Source organism: Squalius cephalus, assembly GCF_949319135.1.
Source record: "Squalius cephalus genome assembly, chromosome: 10".
NCBI classification, from domain to species: domain Eukaryota; kingdom Metazoa; phylum Chordata; class Actinopteri; order Cypriniformes; family Leuciscidae; genus Squalius; species Squalius cephalus.
Window position 1 is genome coordinate 25,500,345 of NC_137131.1, and position 18,043 is coordinate 25,518,387.

Consider the following 18,043-nt stretch of genomic DNA (forward strand, 5'->3'; position numbering starts at 1 on the left):
GCTGAGAGCACAAGAGAGAGTTGCTGGAGCCGTGAGTTTCGTGCGGAACACTGTTGTTTTTGACGTTATTCTGACTGTATGAATCTTTGAGCGTCCTACTGTTTTTCTGAGTGATCCATAAACTGTGTTGGAGCGAGAGACATTGATTTTTTTTGGTGAATCATTTAAGTGCACTTGTTAGTGCGCGAGGATGCGTCTGTGAGCTGAACGATCGGTTTTGAAGGAGTGATTCGTTTTTTTTAGTTTTTTTTAGAGACTGACGATCGTCCATGATCAAGATTTGTTTTTGAGAGACATTTTTGTGTGTGATTCAGATCATTCGATCTATGCGTGCCGCGTGCGAGCTGGCTGAGCTGCGCCATTTTGTTCCAGAAAGTTCCTGAGTTTTTCCTGGGCCGCGCTGAAACTTTTCTGTGTTTTTTTCTTGTTTATTACCCTGCCATCCTTTCGACATCTCACTGTCTTGTCTCAGCTGTTCATTAAGTCACCGCAAGTCATCGCAAGTCACCGCAAGTCATCACATCAAAGTTGTCGTTGCCACAGACTGGTACAACGATACACACACACACACACACACACACGGACATTTCACTGATATAGTGTGAACTGAACTGAGTGTTTGAACAAACTGAGGGTTTCAACTGTCAATTTGAACTGTGTTTGTGATAACTGAGTTGTTTGGAAACTGAATCATAAAATTGATTCATGAGAATCGTTTAAGTGATTTCAAGGTTACCTACATTCTAAATGAGTTATTAGAAGTGAGTCATTTAAGTGGAGTGAGTTTATGAAGTGAATCATTTGGATTGAACTATGAGTCATCTACATCCAGTGTTGTCTGTAAATAAGTTTGTGCCCTAATATTGACATTAACCCTCTGGAGTCTGAGCTGTTTTCTGGGCCCTGGAGGTGTTCTGACATGCTCTGACATTTGTGCTTTTTTCAGTTATTTATAAACATATTAATGGCAAATGTGTAAATTCACTCTATATAGCACAAACAGGGCTACCAAAATATCTGATCAACATGCATGTATATGTTTGAATTTTTAAGAGAATAATGTTTATGCGTGGTTATTGGAAAAAATAAAAATGAAAGTTGCAGAAATAAGACCACAAAACACATACTAAATATGTGTAAATAAGACTTTTGACCAATGAATTGTGTAGCTTTGAGTTCTGGCTTCAAAATGATGTGAAAATTATCCAGCCTTATCGTTCTCATAAAACAGTACATTGATTTGAACTTTCTAAAACAGTTTTTTTGTCAGAAGAGGTTTATGCATGGGAGGGGTGGCCCATCAATATTAATGGACCAATGGCCCATCAATATTAATGAGATTCAGACCAGGGGTGTGACATACACTCTAATGGGCCATCAAGTGCCTGAACAAAGAAGAGGAGATTCAAAGGTTTTGTTTTTCAATCTGTTTTATTGTAATTCCTCTATGTGGAGGAACTAAATGTTCTAAATTTGCTCTAAGCAAATCAAATGTGAGCAATTGTGAGCGATAAACAAAAGTAAAGGCAGGTATCTCACAGTAAATTCCTGTGCCCCGTTTATATGCGGGCTACAAGTAAATCAAATGAGCAAAATAAAGAATCCTGAAAAAACTATCACAGGTTATAAAAAATATATATTAAGCAGCACAACAGTTTCCAACATTGATTTAAAAAAATAGTCATCATATCAGAATGATTTCTGAAGGCTGATGGTTAGTGGAAGGTGGTCAGCAGAGCACACACATCTGAACACAGTCACACATCTTTATGCCACTCCTGAAAACAGTTCCTGTTTAACTGAAGACATAAGTGAACATTGCATGCCTGGCATTTCCATGGTGTTAATTGTCTTTTACCACGCACTGCTGTGCAATGCACACAATTGCGGCGACCAACTGTGGCAGCATCCCTGTCATCTGATGCCAGCTCAGCTCCTGGAACTGGTACATGGTCACTATTGGTCCGTTTTGGTGCTGTTTTCTGTGACACACCACAGAGCTCTGTTATAAGTTGCTCCATAAACTCTTTATGGGACAAGTTACCATGTAGCTCTTTGTGCACAATGAAAGAGTTGGTGGAAGCAATGTCCAAGAAGTGTAGAAAGATCTTTCTGTACCACTTCATGGTTTTGTGCTGTGTTGTGTAGTACTGTATCAGCTGGTCAGACAGGTCCACACCCCCCATGTTCATTGTCACATCTGTAAAAAAAAAAAAAAAAAAAAAAAACACATGAGCATGCTGATAACACAATAAAATAACTTGTATTATCATTATCAATCACTAATGGCCATGGATAAAAAAAGACAACGGTTTTTGTCATTTCACACAAGAATAGGTATAGGCTACTTTTATATTATTATGATGTAAACACAATTAGGCTACATTTCATCTGTAAAATATTACGTATATGTACTTACTCAGTATGATTCTCGATCGCACTGAGAACTGAGCGACACCTGCGTGCCCCTCTGCGAGGTGCTGGAGAAGGAGAGCTTGAAGCAAACACATTCCTAAAAAAATAAAATTAAAATAAAACTGTTAGCATACATTATTCAAAGTAAACTGATGAGCAATTGATGGTTATGGACCATTGATGGGCCATATAGACCGCACGCATTTATTGAAGCACGCAATAAACGGATCGTTCGCAAACGACACATCACTAAAACATTTACACAGTCTGTATTCAAAAACATATGCAGCATGATAAATACTGTCATAGGCCAACCAAAACCAGAACATTTATATAAAAATATAATGTATTTAGACAGTATCACATATTTTACCGGAGGCTGAAATACTATAGTTGCACTAAACCACATATAACCTATAAGCAGATATTCGCAAACAATCTACATTATGCATAATGCAGTATTTTAGCATGAATCAGTGTCATAAGCTAATCAAAACTGAGTGAAATATATTTAATATACAAATATGTTTAAAGAGCAATATCACATTTAAAAAAAAGTTTACACTTGAGCATATAAGTTTCACGGATGTTAGGGATATTGTAAGGCAATCGTTCCTGTAAGTTGTCAAAAGCTAGCCAAAACTAGGGAAAATATAGTCTGAAAATTCAGAAATTAAATATATATAAAGTTCTGTATTATCCGAAAAGGAATTATATAACAGTAAACAACTTACTCTGAACTTGTATCCTCTGCGGGATCAATTCGCTCTTGAAAATGCTGCCGTTCTTCGTCTGAATTACAATCTTCCTCTGAGGAAAAGGTGAATTCTTCCTCGCTGTCCAGAATCATCTGAAGGGCGTTGTTTACCGGAGAAACGAGCCATCCTCTCTAAACACGATGAATTATCAGTGAATCTGATCTGATGAAACTTCGTGTTTTCAAGGCATTGATCGGGGGGGCGGGTGCGAAGCAGAGATTACCTAAACTATTTACATGTGAATAGCCGCCGGGGGCGTGGCGGCCTCAGCTCATTAGGAGATAATGAGGGAGAAGGAAAAAAACGCACCTCTCCTTGCTTTCAAACGGATTACATGAGTTAAAAACATTTGTTTTTTATATTAATTACTTCACTTAAAAGAAGAGAATGCCAGCTTCATAAAGACATATCTCACGTGTCTGTGTGAGAAGTATTCGCTGAGTTACAGATCATTTTCGGACGCGTTTCAGAATGACAGAGTGGAGGCAGAACTCGCATCATGTTTATTTTTCTTTATTTGGCGAAAAGCACAACACTTTGTTTTTATTGTGAGTATACACAAAAATAATACACACTTAACAGGATCGATTGATGTATAACACAAGCATATAAGATAAAAAGTAATATTTTTATTTTATTTTTTATTTTCACTGATAGGGAAAAAAACGAGCCTATCGCGCCGGCGCGATAGCCGACCTCAGGGGGTTAATATTGGGAAACACTTTTGAGGTGTTAAAAGAGGCTTGTTTTGAAAGTGTTAACCATTTGATGGTCTTTCAAAAAACAAGGAATTTAAAACTGTTTTTTTTTTTTTTTGTTACTTTTTTGTTATTTTATTCCATTGAAACAGATCCTTCCAGCAGAAATATAATTTACTAAGGGAAGGAGAAATAAATTACCAATTGATCAAATTAAGACATTTGACAGTTATTTTTTAACTTAGGGGGGTAGGGGCGTCTCACTTACACTATTAGGATTAGGTGGGTGGGGATGTGAATTTCTATTTATTTTTCACCACATACACTTCAGGAAGCCACCGTGTCGACATACTCACCTGAAGCCTACGCTACCTATTCCTGTAGTATAAAATAGTGTAAGATAAAACATATACATAACATATTGCATATTGAGGCTCAAAGCACTGGAGCAGGGACTAAGATCCTTTTGCTTTTAAGTCTCCCAGGGTAGTGTTCTAATTTTCCCCCTACGAGACGAGACTTACAGTCCCGTTACATTTGGCGTCACGAACAGGATAGAATTAGACTGTATTTACTTTTTTTTTTGTGTGTGTCACAAGTCCCAGGCCTACAAGCTGAAGAATGGCAGAGTTTGAGGAACTGAAGAGGGAGATGGCAGAGATGCAGAGGCGGTTTGCCGAGCAGGCGGGAGCACTCGACCAAGCAAGAACCGAACAAAGAGAGGCCCTGTCACTAGCAAGAGCTGTCATCGAGCATCAAGCCACCGCTCAAGCACCCCCAGCTACCATTTATATTCCCAGGGACAGGAAACTTCCAGAGTTCAGTGGCCGTTCGACAAAAACTGGAGAGTTAAGCATTGAGGAATGGGTTGCATCAATGAAATCTGCCTTCCAAGTGATGAGGGTACCAGCAGAAGATCGTGTAGAGTTGGCGAAACAGCATCTCAAAGATGAAGCCAAAGCGACTGTGAGGTTCATGTTGGGTGATGGTGAAAAATCTACGGACAATATTTTTCGAGTCCTAATAGACACCTATGGAGACAAAGTGCCAATTGGAACCAGACTGAAAGATTTCTACGAATGTAAGCAAATGCAAGGAGAGACGATACGCATATGACGTACAAGAGAGACTCAGCCGAGTTCAGCGCAGAGAGCCAAACAGAGTCCCAGAGGCTGAAAGTGTTTTAAAGGAACAACTTGTCCTGGGCCTTCGAGATGATTTTCTGAGGCGTGAAATGAAAAGGCGAGTTAAAGAGGATGCAAGGTTGACTTTTGTTCAGGTAATGCAAGCTGCAATCACTTGGGCTGAAGAAGAAGAGACTCAAACCCCAGACATTCCAAAACCCAGCCCCCGGGTCAGAGTAGTAAGTGCTGATGCGCAGAACAAGCTTCCTCTACGTTAACACTGGAGAAACTGCATGAAGCTATACAGAAGATTGCCGCCCGTCAAGATGAGCTTTACCAAGCAGTACACAGTAATAGCAGGTTTCAACAGAGCCATCCAAAAAGACAACCCCTGAAGGACAGTGATGGCAGATACATCTGTTATTCATGTGGTGAACCGGGGCACACTAGCAGGCAATGTCCACAAGGTGCTGAAGCAGCTACAGTGACTGATGGATCCCGCCGTTCTACAAGGGTGCCTGGAACTAACACAGGAAACGCTTCATCAAGTACAGCGCAAACCAGCCCTGGGCCATCTATGATAAGAAGTCATACAGCTGAATGGACTGACGAAGTGACAGAGACGTTGAAAAGTGGCACATTTGGAGATTTTCTGACTGTTGAAGTTAGAATAGCTGGTGTCAAGACAAGCTGCTTACTGGATACAGGCTCAGAATTGTCCACTATTACAGAGTCACACTTTAGAAAGCACTTCGGAGAGCAAGAGCTGACGCTGTCATCTGCTCACTGGGTTAGACTCACTGCAGCTAATGGACTTGACATCCCTGTCCTAGGATGTTTGCAAGCTGATGTGGAGTGCATGGGGAAGGTTCTCCCGGGGAAGTGCATCTTTGTGCTGACAGACACTAGCCCACAAGCAGAGGAGATAAAGGGACTTTCAGGAATCATTGGAATGAATATAATCAGGGAGTTCAAGTCAGTGTTCGTCACAGGAGAGAATGTGAAGTCAGCCAACAAATATGGACAACCCGCAGAAGCAAAGATACGAAGGGTGTTAGCCAGTTTTGAGAAAACCGAAACCCTGAGTCCTGATGGCAAGATTGGGTTCGTCAAAGTTGGTGGAAAACAGGCCATCACCATCCCTCCACTAAGTGAAAAGGTGTTCAAAGGTCGTTGCAGAGTGCCACCTAAAGTGAAGTGCCAAGTATTAATTGAGCCCACCACTGGTGTGAGTCTACCCAAGGGGCTCCTAGTGGCTAACGTGCTAACAAAAACTGAGGGTGGTAAAGTTTCTGTACGTGTCATGAATTCGAGCGAGCGGACAATCAGACTTAACTAAAGATGCACAGTGGCAGTAGTTTCTAAACCACAGGAGGTGTTAACTGAGAATACACTGGAGTTTGAAGAGGAGGAAGGGACGCTTCATGTCAGATGAGTGGTGCATGTTCAAGCAGTCGAAATCTCTGAAAACCCCCCAGTACCAGTCCAGGTGAATTACGAAAAGCTCACCCCTGCACAAAGAGAGGAACTTAACAAGTTGTTGGCAAAATACAGAGACATATTCTCCAAAAGTGACAATGACTTCGGGTACACACAGTCAGTAACGCATGACATTCACACCAGTGATGCTCCGCCAGTGAAACAGAGGCATCGTAGAGTACCGCCACATGTTTTCCAAGAATTCAAAAAACACGTGCAGGACCTAGTGTCACAAGGCATCCTTAAGGAGAGTGCGAGCCTCTGGGCATCCCCAGCAGTGATAGTTGTGAAGAAAGATGGCAGTGTGCGCTTCTGTTGTGATTACAGAAAGCTAAATCAAGTCACATGCAAAGACGCATATCCACTTCCCAGAGTGGAAGAATCTCTGGACGCACTGGGGAATGCTCAGCTGTTCTCCACCTTAGACCTCACAGCCGGCTATTTCCAGGTAGCTGTAAATGAGCGTGATCATGAAAAGACAGCAGTCACTACCCCGTTTGGACTGTTTGAGTGGACGCGGATGCCATTCGGGCTGTGCAACGCGCCAGCCACCTTCCAGCGCCTTATGGGAGTAGTGCTTGGGGATTTGACCTTTGATGTACTCTTGATATATCTTGATGATATTATTGTTTTTTCCAAAGACTTCAAGGGTCACTGTGAGAGACTAGAGCTGGTCATTGATCGACTGATGGCCTAAAGTTGAAACCAAGCAAATGCTTTCTCTTCAGATCTGAGGTCAAATTCTTGGGCCACGTGATCTCCTCTGAAGGAATCAAAGTTGACAGTGAAAAAGTTAATGCCTTGGATGCTTGGCCTGTGCCTAAAAGTGTGAAGGAAGTGAGACAATTGATTGGATTCATGAGTTATTACCGGCGGTTCGTACAAAAGTTTGCTCAAATAGCAAAACCATTGCATGCGTTGATGGGCAGCAAAGACAAAAGGAGAGCCTCTGAACTGTTCATGTGGAGTAGTGAATGCCAGACTGCATTTGACAAATTGAGACAATGCTTGATGTCACCACCAGTCCTTGCTTACCCCGACTTTGGCCTTCCATTTATGCTTACTACAGATGGTAGTCAACAGGGCCTCTGAGCTGTATTGAGCCAAAAGCAAGGGGGAGCAGAGCACATCATTGCATTTGCTAGCAGAGGCCTGAGAGGGTCAGAGAAAAATGACAAGTACTATAGTGCGTTCAAACTGGAGCTGTTGGCCCTTAAGTGGGCTGCAACAGAAAAATTTAAAGAGTATCTGATGTTCTCCAAGTTCACTGTAATCACTGACCATAATCCACTGCGTTATCTGGAGGCTGCAAATCTCGGTGCAGTTGAACTCGGTGGCCCAGTTAGCGGAGGTTAATTTCGAGGTTCTGTATAAGCCTGGACGACTGAACACCAATGCGGATGCTCTGTCGAGGATTCCCTCCAGTGAAGTTCCTGAACAGGAAGGCACAGAGAAGGATTTCATCAGACTGAACTCTGAGGAAGTGCGTGCATGCCTGTGGCCCGCGCAAGAGTCCAAGCAGGGCAAGACTGACGTTCAAGTGGCTGTACAGGCGTCCATCAAGATAGTGCTGAATGGTTACAGCTGGAATGAAATAAGGGAGCTGCAAAGAAGTGAAGCCTTGATGGGTCCCATATACAACGCAGTGTCCAAAGACAGAAAACTAAGCAGGACAGGACAACAGAATATGCCACCAGAGTCGAAAAAGCTTTGCAGAGAGTTTGAACGTCTTCAACTGCATAATGGAGTGATGTTTAGATGTATTCTTGATCCAAGGGATGGAGAAAAAATTAGGCAGCTGGTTGTTCCGGTTCCCTTACAGCGTTCAGTTTATGACAGTCAACATGAGCATGGAGGTCATTTTGGAGAAAAGAGTACTCTGACGATGATGACGGAGCTACTATTGGCCTAACATGTCTAAGGATGTTCAAGGATGGATAGCACAGTGTAAAAGATGTATCCTTGCCAAGGATGTCTTTCCAAGAATACGAGCTCCGATGACTTGCAGCAATGTTACTGCTCCTTTAGAAGTACTGGCAATGGACTACACCCAGCTGGAAATGTCCTCAGGGGGGTATGAAAATGTACTGGTTCTTACTGATATGTTTACCCGGTTTACAGTTGCCGTCCCAACCAAGAACCAAACAGCGAGTACCACTGCAAAGGCCCTCATCAAATATTGGTTCGTCTACTACGGGTGCCCAGCTCGTCTGCATGCAGATCAGGGAAGATGTTTCGAGGCGCAAGTGATCAGGGAACTCTGTAAAGTCTACAGTATTGGAAAAAGTCGTACAAGTCCCTACCATCCTCAAGGAAACTCTCAGTGCGAGCAGTTCAACCGCACCATGCATGATATGCTGAGAACGTTGACACCTGAGATGAAGAAGGACTGGAAAACTCACCTACCTGAGCTAGTGATGGCATACAACAATCACGTCCACTCATCTACTGGCTATTCTCCCTTTTACTTGATGTTTGGGAGGGATGTGCGCCTTCCGTTCGATGTCTTGGGTGGAAAGGATTTGGAGGAAAGTGATGCAGAAAACTCGGACGATTGGGTGAAGAGTCATCATAGCCGACTAAAGACTGCCGTATAAGTCGCAAATACGGTCGCACAGGAAGCCTCTAAGAGACGGAAAAGAGTGTATGACCGCAAGTCCTCTGGAGCGCTTGTAAGGCCTGGTGACCGTGTGTTACTACGTAATCACAAACATAGGGGCAGAAATAAGATTCAAGACAAGTGGGAACACACACCCTACATTGTAGTAAAGCAGAATCATTCAGACATACCTGTATTTACCCCTGAAAAGGGGGGTCCGTCCAGAGTAGTACACCGAGATCAGCTCCGTCATTGCACATTTCCTTTGTCGTCTAGTACACCACGTACAACCACATGTAGACCCGTAAACCAGTCAGACTCTGAAACCGAATTCCCAGATCTTGTGTGTTTTCCAGCCACTGCACAAAGACAGAGTAGAGATAAAAGGGTGGTACAGATGGAAACCAATGATGTAGAACAAAGAGAGAGTTTAATAGGAGAACAGGAGAATGTAGTACAAGATGTGGTCCCTGAAGTAGAGTTGGGAGTACAAGAAGTTTCTGATGATGCTGACATTTCAGATGTATTGAATGTGAAAATGTTCCAGAGCTCAGACGCTCTCAAAGACAAAATCGTGGTAAATTACCTGTGAGGTATAGAGCTGATTATCTGATGAAATAAGGTAGAAAGAAGAAAAAATTAACTGAGGTTGTGATGAGAAATATGTATGAACTTGTTTGAGATTGAAAAGAATGTATTTTGTACAATGTTGCACTTTTAAATTGTGTTCTGTTTATGTTCCAGGGGCAGGCTGTCTGGAGATGTCGATGGTATGGCAGGATTTAGCAGGGGGGAATGTAACGGAGGTATTTTTCTCTATGGGGACTTTTATTTTGACGGGTTTTTCTTTCTCTGGCGTGCTCGCGGCAGATGCAAAGACGTGGGAAGAAGAGGGAGTGAAGCCGTGTTACGAGGCAGACACGCCATGATCGCAGCACGAGAAGTCTACATTTTTTCGCTGAAACTATAATGGTAAGAGTGGTGCACGGTCAGATTAACTTTCGTGTACAGTAACATTGTTGTGTGAGACCGGAGACGTAGTTAAAACAGAAGTTCGGCTGATTGTGTCATCGGACAGAGAACAGTGTTGGAGACTGGCTGAGAGCACAAGAGAGTTGCTGGAGCCATGAGTTTCGTGCGGAACACTGTTGTTTTTGATGTTATTCTGACTGTATGAATCTTTGAGCGTCCTACTGTTTTTCTGAGTGATCCATAAACTGTGTTGGAGCGAGAGACATTGATTTTTTTTTGGTGAATCATTTAAGTGCACTTGTTAGTGCGCGAGGATGCGTCTGTGAGCTGAATGATCAGTTTTGAAGGAGTGATTCGGTTTTTTTTTTTTTTTTTTAGAGACTGACGATCGTCCATGATCAAGATTTGTTTTTGAGAGACATTTTTGTGTGTGATTCAGATCATTCGATCTATGCGTGCCGCGTGTGACCTGGCTGAGCTGCGCCATTTTTGTTCCAGAAAGGTCCTGAGTTTTTCCTGGGCCGCGCTGAAACTTTTCTGTTTTTTTCTTGTTTATTACCCTGCCATCCTTTCGACATCTCACTGTCTTGTCTCAGCTGTTCATTAAGTCACCGCAAGTCACCGCAAGTCACTGCAAGTCATCACATCAAAGTTGTCGTTGCCACAGACTGGTACAACAGTTCGATACACACACACACACACACACACACACACACACACACACACACACACACACACACACACACGGACATTTCACTGATATAGTGTGAACTGAACTGAGTGTTTGAACAAACTGAGGGTTTCAACTGTCAATTTGAACTGTGTTTGTGATAACTGAGTTGTTTGGAAACTGAATCATAAAATTGATTCATGAGAATCGTTTAAGTGATTTCAAGGTTGCCTACATTCGAAATGAGTTATTAGAAGTGAGTCATTTAAGTGGAGTGAGTTTATGAAGTGAATCATTTGGATTGAACTATAAGAGTCATCTACATCCAGTGTTGTATGTAAATAAGTTTGTGCCCTAATATTGACATTAATATTGGGAAACACTTTTGAGGTGTTAAAGGGATACTTCAGGATTTAGCATTAAGCTTTGTATTAGTAGAAAACCTGTAGTATTTTCGAATTACCATGCTTTCCACCCTCATATCCCCCTGAGAGGAGAGATTTATGTATTTTTTGTCTGGAAAAAATCCTCCGATGACGCAAAAATCGTCATTTTGCGTCATCGGAGGATTTTCTGGCCAGAGGCTAAAGACTACAGCCAGTAGATGGCGTTGTTCCGCATGTTTTCAGCCCGCCCATAGAGGGTGGGATCTCACTCACAGAATGTACACACAGTCAGCCGTCTTTCTTTGGAAGCTAAGCTAGCAGGCTCTTGTTCTGTGGAGAAAGCTGAGTAGTAGGAGAAAGCTGAGTAAGTATGGGTAACCATCCTCCTTTTCCCAGACATGTCCGGCGGGCGAGGATCGTTCAAAAAGTCCGGGATTCGGCGTTTGCTTTCTGCGGTCGCCATTCATTGTTTACATGCACACCTCATGTTTCAATCTAACTGAATTCATTCCGATCGGTGAATCTGAATGTAGTGTTTACATGAACGCTAAACAAGTGATGGTTGATGTGCGTTTTAAACATTGCTAAGAAAATTCCCGCACCTCCGTGAGAGATGCGAGACCCGGCGCGTCTCAGTAATGACGCCACCGGCCTCGCGCCGTTCTCCCGCGGCCGTCAGCCTCGTCCTGCTCGCCACAGTAAACATAATGAATGGCGACTGTAGAACGCAAAAGCCGAATCCCGGACATTTTGGGCGATCCCGAAATCCCAGGCAGACTCGTCACGGAGACTCACTGGTAGCCTAACCTTGTTTTCAACTGCGCTGTCTTACCGGTAGGCATTCTGGGAGTTGTTGTCTTTCATCCACATAAGCCAAAAATACATTTTCTGGCTTTTCTCAGTCTAGAAAGCTCCAAATAAAAAAATTTCTTCACATTTCTTCTACATAAATGACCTATTTTAAATACACATTCATCTTCCCAGAGGTGAAGTATCCCTTTAAAAGAGGTTTGTTTTGAAAGTGTTAACCATTTGATGGTCTTTCAAAAAACAAGGAATTTAAAACTGTTTTTTTTTTTGTTACTTTTTTGTTATTTTATTCCATTGAAACAGATCCTTCCAGCAGAAATATAATTTACTAAGGGAAGGAGAAATAAATTACCAATTGATCAAATTAAGACATTTGACAGTTATTTTTGAACTTACCTTGGGGTAGGGTAATCTCACTTACACGATTAGGATTAGGTGGGTGGGGATGTGAATTTCAATTTATTTTTCACCACATACACTTCAGGAAGCCACCGTGTCGACATACTCACCTGAAGCCTACGCTACCTATTCCTGTAGTATAAAATAGTGTAAGATAAAACATATACATAACATATTGCATATTGAGGCTCAAAGCACTGGAGCAGGGACTAAGATCCTTTTGCTTTTAAGTCTCCCAGGGTAGTGTTCTAATTTTCCCCCTACGAGACGAGACTTACAGTCCCGTTACATATACTTCAACTAGCCTAAGTGAAAAACAAAATGCTGTTCTTTTTCTATTTAACAAAATGCATATTTGCAATAAAACATTCCCCTTTTCAAAGCTACACTTATTTTTTTTATAAATTGTATACATCGTTTACCTGTTTGGCTTGATATTTTATATTCATTTCATTTATTTTTGTTCTCAGGTGGGTAATTTGCAGAAGGTGCAATCCTTTTTTTTGTAATGTTGTATTAAGAAGACAAAACTAAGGCCAAATGGCCTTTACTATTTAAGTTTGTATTCATAGTTTTACATGTTATACATGTTTTACAGTAAGTTGACTTAACTGTATTGTTATATAATTGTTGGCACTGGCACTTATAAACACTAAATGGGTAAAAATTGCAATAAATAGGCTTAGTTTTGGAGCCAAATGTTGGAGTTGGAATAAATACCTCTGTTTTTTTTTTTTTTTTTTTTTTTTTTTTTTGAGAAATAAAATCCAAATGCTTGATAATTTTACAGCCACATCATTTTCGTTATGAATTATTAGTTTTGGTTGTTTAAAAACACACAAAAAAATGTATCCGATTAATCGATTAATCGATCGATTAAGTGCTAGATTAATCGATTACAAAAAGAATCGATAGCTGCAGCCCTAATTACATGTATGTACCAAATTTCATACCTGTACGTGAAACCTAGAGCTGGGGCAAAATGTGGGGGCAATAATTTACCGAATATTTTTTTAACCTTGTTTTTTGTAATCCTTGAGGTGTCTAGTAAAGGAATTTTGATGTTGCTAATTATTGTCCCATATGTGATTTTTTGTATCATCTTTTGGGTCCGTGCTTGATTTTCGGCTGTGAAAAATGAAAATTTTAAATCTACATAGAATCTGAACAATACATCCTACAGACACAATCTACCCCATTTTCTCTTCGTCTTTGCATGAGGAATTGATAGATATGAGGATTGTCATGATTAGATGATGTATAGTGCATAACTCAAATTAACACCAAAAAATGTACAAAAATGGTGACACTGGATCACTGGAACTCCTCCCCTATGGACCCTATTGATATATGTTTTCTAACTTTTGTATTTTTACAGTCTGTAAGATGTCTAATAAACAAATGTGGATGATCCCCACCTGAAATATTGTCACATGTGGGTCCACATCAACATCTCCCTTAATAATGAGTTACTATTCAAACCGCTATATTGGTATTATCTTTATTGAAACAAAACAGAAAACAATTCATATAGTCAAATATGTGTACAGTACAGGTGCTGGTCATATAATTAGAATATCATCAAAAAGTTTATTTGTTTCAGTAATTCCATTAAAAAAGTGAAACTTGTATATTATATAGACTTATTACATGCAAAGTGAGATATCTCAAGCCTTTATTTGTTATAATTTTGATGATTATAGCTTACAGCTTATGAAACCCACAAAATCAAAATCTCAGAAAATTAGAATATTACATGAAATCACACAGTAATTGCACAGTAATCCCATGGTCATTGAACCAGGTTTTGGTTCTTTTGGCAGTGTGGGCAGGTGCAAATCCTGCTGGAGAATGAAGTCAGCATCTCCATAAAGCTTGTCTGCTGAAGGAAGCATGAAGTGCTCTGGAAATGTCCTGGTAGACGGCTGCGTTGAGTGGACAGCACAGTGGACCAACACCAGCCGATGACATGGCTCCCCAAACCAACACAGACTGTGGAAACTTCACACTGAATTTCAAGCATCTTGGATTGTGTGCCTCTCCATTCTTCCTCCAGACTCTGGGACCTTGGTTTCCAAATGAGATGCAAAATTTGCTCTCATCAGAAAAGAGGACTTTGGTCCACTGTGCTTTATTAAATCCAGAGTCAACGCAGCCGTCTACCAGGACATTTCTAGAGCACTTCATGCTTCCTTCGTTTTCCAGCAGGATTTGCACCTGCCCACACTGCCAAAAGAACCAAAACCTGGTTCAATGACCATGGGATTACTGTGTAATTACTGTGTGATTTCATGTAATATTCTAATTTTCTGAGATTTTGATTTTGTGGTTTTCACAAGCTGTAAGCCATAATCATCAAAATTATAACAAATAAAGGCTTGAGATATCTCACTTTGCATGTAATGAGTCTATATAATATACAAGTTTCACTTTTTTAACGGAATTACTGAAATAAATCAACTTTTTGATGATATTCTAATTATATGACCAGCACCTGTATATATAGGGTATAACAAATCCCCATTAGAATAAACTGAAATAAATAAATAAAAATAAATAAATAAAAACTGATTCTAATCAAAGGTCAAAAGGTCAATGATGTCTAATCATCATATTGCAGGTCTTCATAATCCATCTCTTGCTCCTCATCTTCTTCACCATCTCTATCCATCTCCTCGACTGTTTCCTCCAGCAAGTCAGTGAGTGAAGTGGGGAGGATAGGTCCACAAGACCACACTGGTTCCAGGGTACCCTCTTCAGTCTTTTCCCAGCCTTGACCAGGATCATGGGGGATCATTTTTTTCAACATGATGCTGCGAACGTTGTTCACAGATTTTCCGCGGGCCTGGCCATACATTACACATGTAAATGCCTCGATGTCCTCCACCACATCTGGCTCTACAGACCACTGATCACCAAGTTTTCTGAGGACATAAATAATTATAGTTTTACAAAGTCACAATGTATCAATACCTATGTTCAGCATTAATTCTCATTACATGCTACAGAATATCTAACTAAAAATACTCACTTGAAGGCTGCATGGTACTTTGGATTACTCTGCAACTTTTTTAGAGGCCCAACCTTCCCTTTGCCTCTAAAGGTACTTGTAACGTCTTCCCCTGTGAAGACGTATAGGCCGAGTGTTGTTGTGCAGTAGTCTGCCCCCTTACATTCTGCCAGTTCGCTGACATTTAGGATCCGCCTGTGCTTTCCGGTCCCAATGTCAACGTAGATGGTCAGCGGGATGGATTGAGCGTGGTGTAGGAGGATGAAGAAAATGTCTGTGTCTGGAGTCCTCACCACAGCCACCTTGTGCCCCAGTTGAGCGGCATACAGCAGGTACAGAACAACCCGGGTGTCAGTCTCTTCCTGGGTTGACTCCAGCTGAGGTATCTCACATGTGGTCACCTGAAACAAGTTATTGATTAAGGTGTGATAGTATATAGTAAGACACCATTTTATCAGTTTCTCATGTATAACTGGGCTTGGCTAAATATTTTCCAAAAGTTTCTAATAAAGAAGAATAGTGAGAAAGACTGTTAAAATACTCACATTGCCACCCGATGACTCCAACTGATATGCTTTGCCTTCAACGACTACCACTGCTGTTCCACATTTCTCCAGCCGTGATGCAGATGCTTTGCTGCCCCACACCTCAAGTAGCAGTTTACATAGTTGTGTCTTGTTCTCATCATTTGCCAAGAAGAGTTTGAAGTCACTCGGCTTCCTTGTTGAAGGACAACCTATGATGTACCGCTGGGACACGCCACGACGTAATCTCTCCTGAGCTTTGACAGAATCATCATGGTAGGAGTCCGTTGAGAAGACAAAATGCTTCTTAGCCACCATATGGTCAAGGGACTGGAGACAAATTCCGTCGAACGTTGGTGGGAGATTCATCAAGGCATGGAAGAGTGCATTGCCATCCTGGATGTAGAAAGCATCCTTCGGATAAGGCACATCTTCAGGAGCATCTTCCATCAAGTAGTGAGGCATTGCAGCCTTGTTGGTCTTATTGAAGAACCCATCAGCTGTGCCTAGGCTGGGAGGAACTGGGAAAAGTGAGTACCGCATCAGCTCGTCAAGGTTGAGGGGTTTTATCCAGGTTCTGTGACTTGATGAGCAGCATGAAGGCGAGGTCACTTTGTTCACGGTACTGCAATACCTGCAAAGATGAACAGGTGAACAATACTGTTATCCTAATATGGCAACAATTATTCATTTTCTATATGAGGAGTATGGGGTCTCATACCTTTCCTTGTGAGCCAGTGAGCTTGACTGTTTTGTTTGAGGCATCCATAGTCTTCAGCTTCAGATTCTTGATTGGCTCAAAGAACAGCTCCTCAGAAGAGCCACTCACAAAGCGATCTTGGATGAAAGCTTCCTTGGACTCCTTACCAGCTGCCTCTGCACGTAGGACATCAAACTCCACCTCCGGGGAAGCAGGGGCACCAGATGCGAGGCTGTAGAGGTGCTCTTTGTCAACCAAGGAGAAAGGATTGGTAAAGTTTTGAATAGCAGAGATAGTACGCTGAACTGCCTCCTCTGATTTCTTGATTTCAGCTCTCTCCAGTTCTCTATGTTTTCCGGCCTTCAAGCTGTCAGGGTCATCCATGAGGTCACAGATCTCCAGCATCTTCTCAAAGTATTGAGCCCGAATTGATGTGGTACGACACCATCGCTGGTAGGCACCATACATGGAGAAGAGACCTATGAACCCACCTGAAAAGATAGTATTGTAATTAGATTTTTAGTAACGCACATACTTTTTTCACAATAGTAACATTTTAATCATAGAATCAGTTGTAGTAAAAGCTCAACATTCAAGTAGCCTACCATCTGACTTTGCAAATCTCATAAATGTCTCCTCCATTGTCTTGTCCACTGCACAGAGTGAGCCAGGGATCAGAGACCGTGCCACTGCAATGCCACCTTTCTGCAACAGCTCTTTTGCACCGGGATGAGACCTATCAATATTTGTCAGGAATACCTCCAGCCACACTAAGTACCTGTAGAGGGGTAGAATATTACTGATTATTAATTCATCACCACTACACATACATAATGACATTGTATACTACATTACTCATCATACTGTACTATACGTCTCGTGTCACTGTCTGAAATATGAATTACCTTGAGTAGTTTGGCCCATCATACGCAAAAAATAGATCTGCCATGTCCCCGTTGCATTTGTGGAATAGAGCCAAGTTGTTTGTCTTTACAGAGTACTGCAACATCAGGATCAGACGGGCATGATCAATCACACTCAGCCAGAATGTTGCAGTCTTGCCAAGGTGGCCGGCACGCACCTTGTTTTCATATGCCTCATACTTCTTGAGGATGTCAAGAGTGGAGGGATCCTTCAGTGCAAGGTCAAGGTTCTCACGACTACAGGTCTGGACTAGATCAAAGAGGGCTTTGGGATTGGTGATCTCCACATTCTCCTCTTCAATGAATCTCTGAAGTAAAAGTCGTTCCATGGCTTCACTGACTGTTTTGAGACAGAACAGAGCTTTTGCATATGCCTTCCCCTTCAGGACACCTTCGAGACAGCCACTAGTGACAAGTTCTGCCTCGATGAGGATTTCAGCGTAGCCTGAGCCCTTGCATTTGTGGGCTGTCACCATGCCCATGTAGTTCATCCCAGTGTTGAAGGGTCCTGGGGTGACAACATGCTTTTCATACTCATCTGGAAATTTCCAAATGAGAGGCAGGGCCTTCATGCAA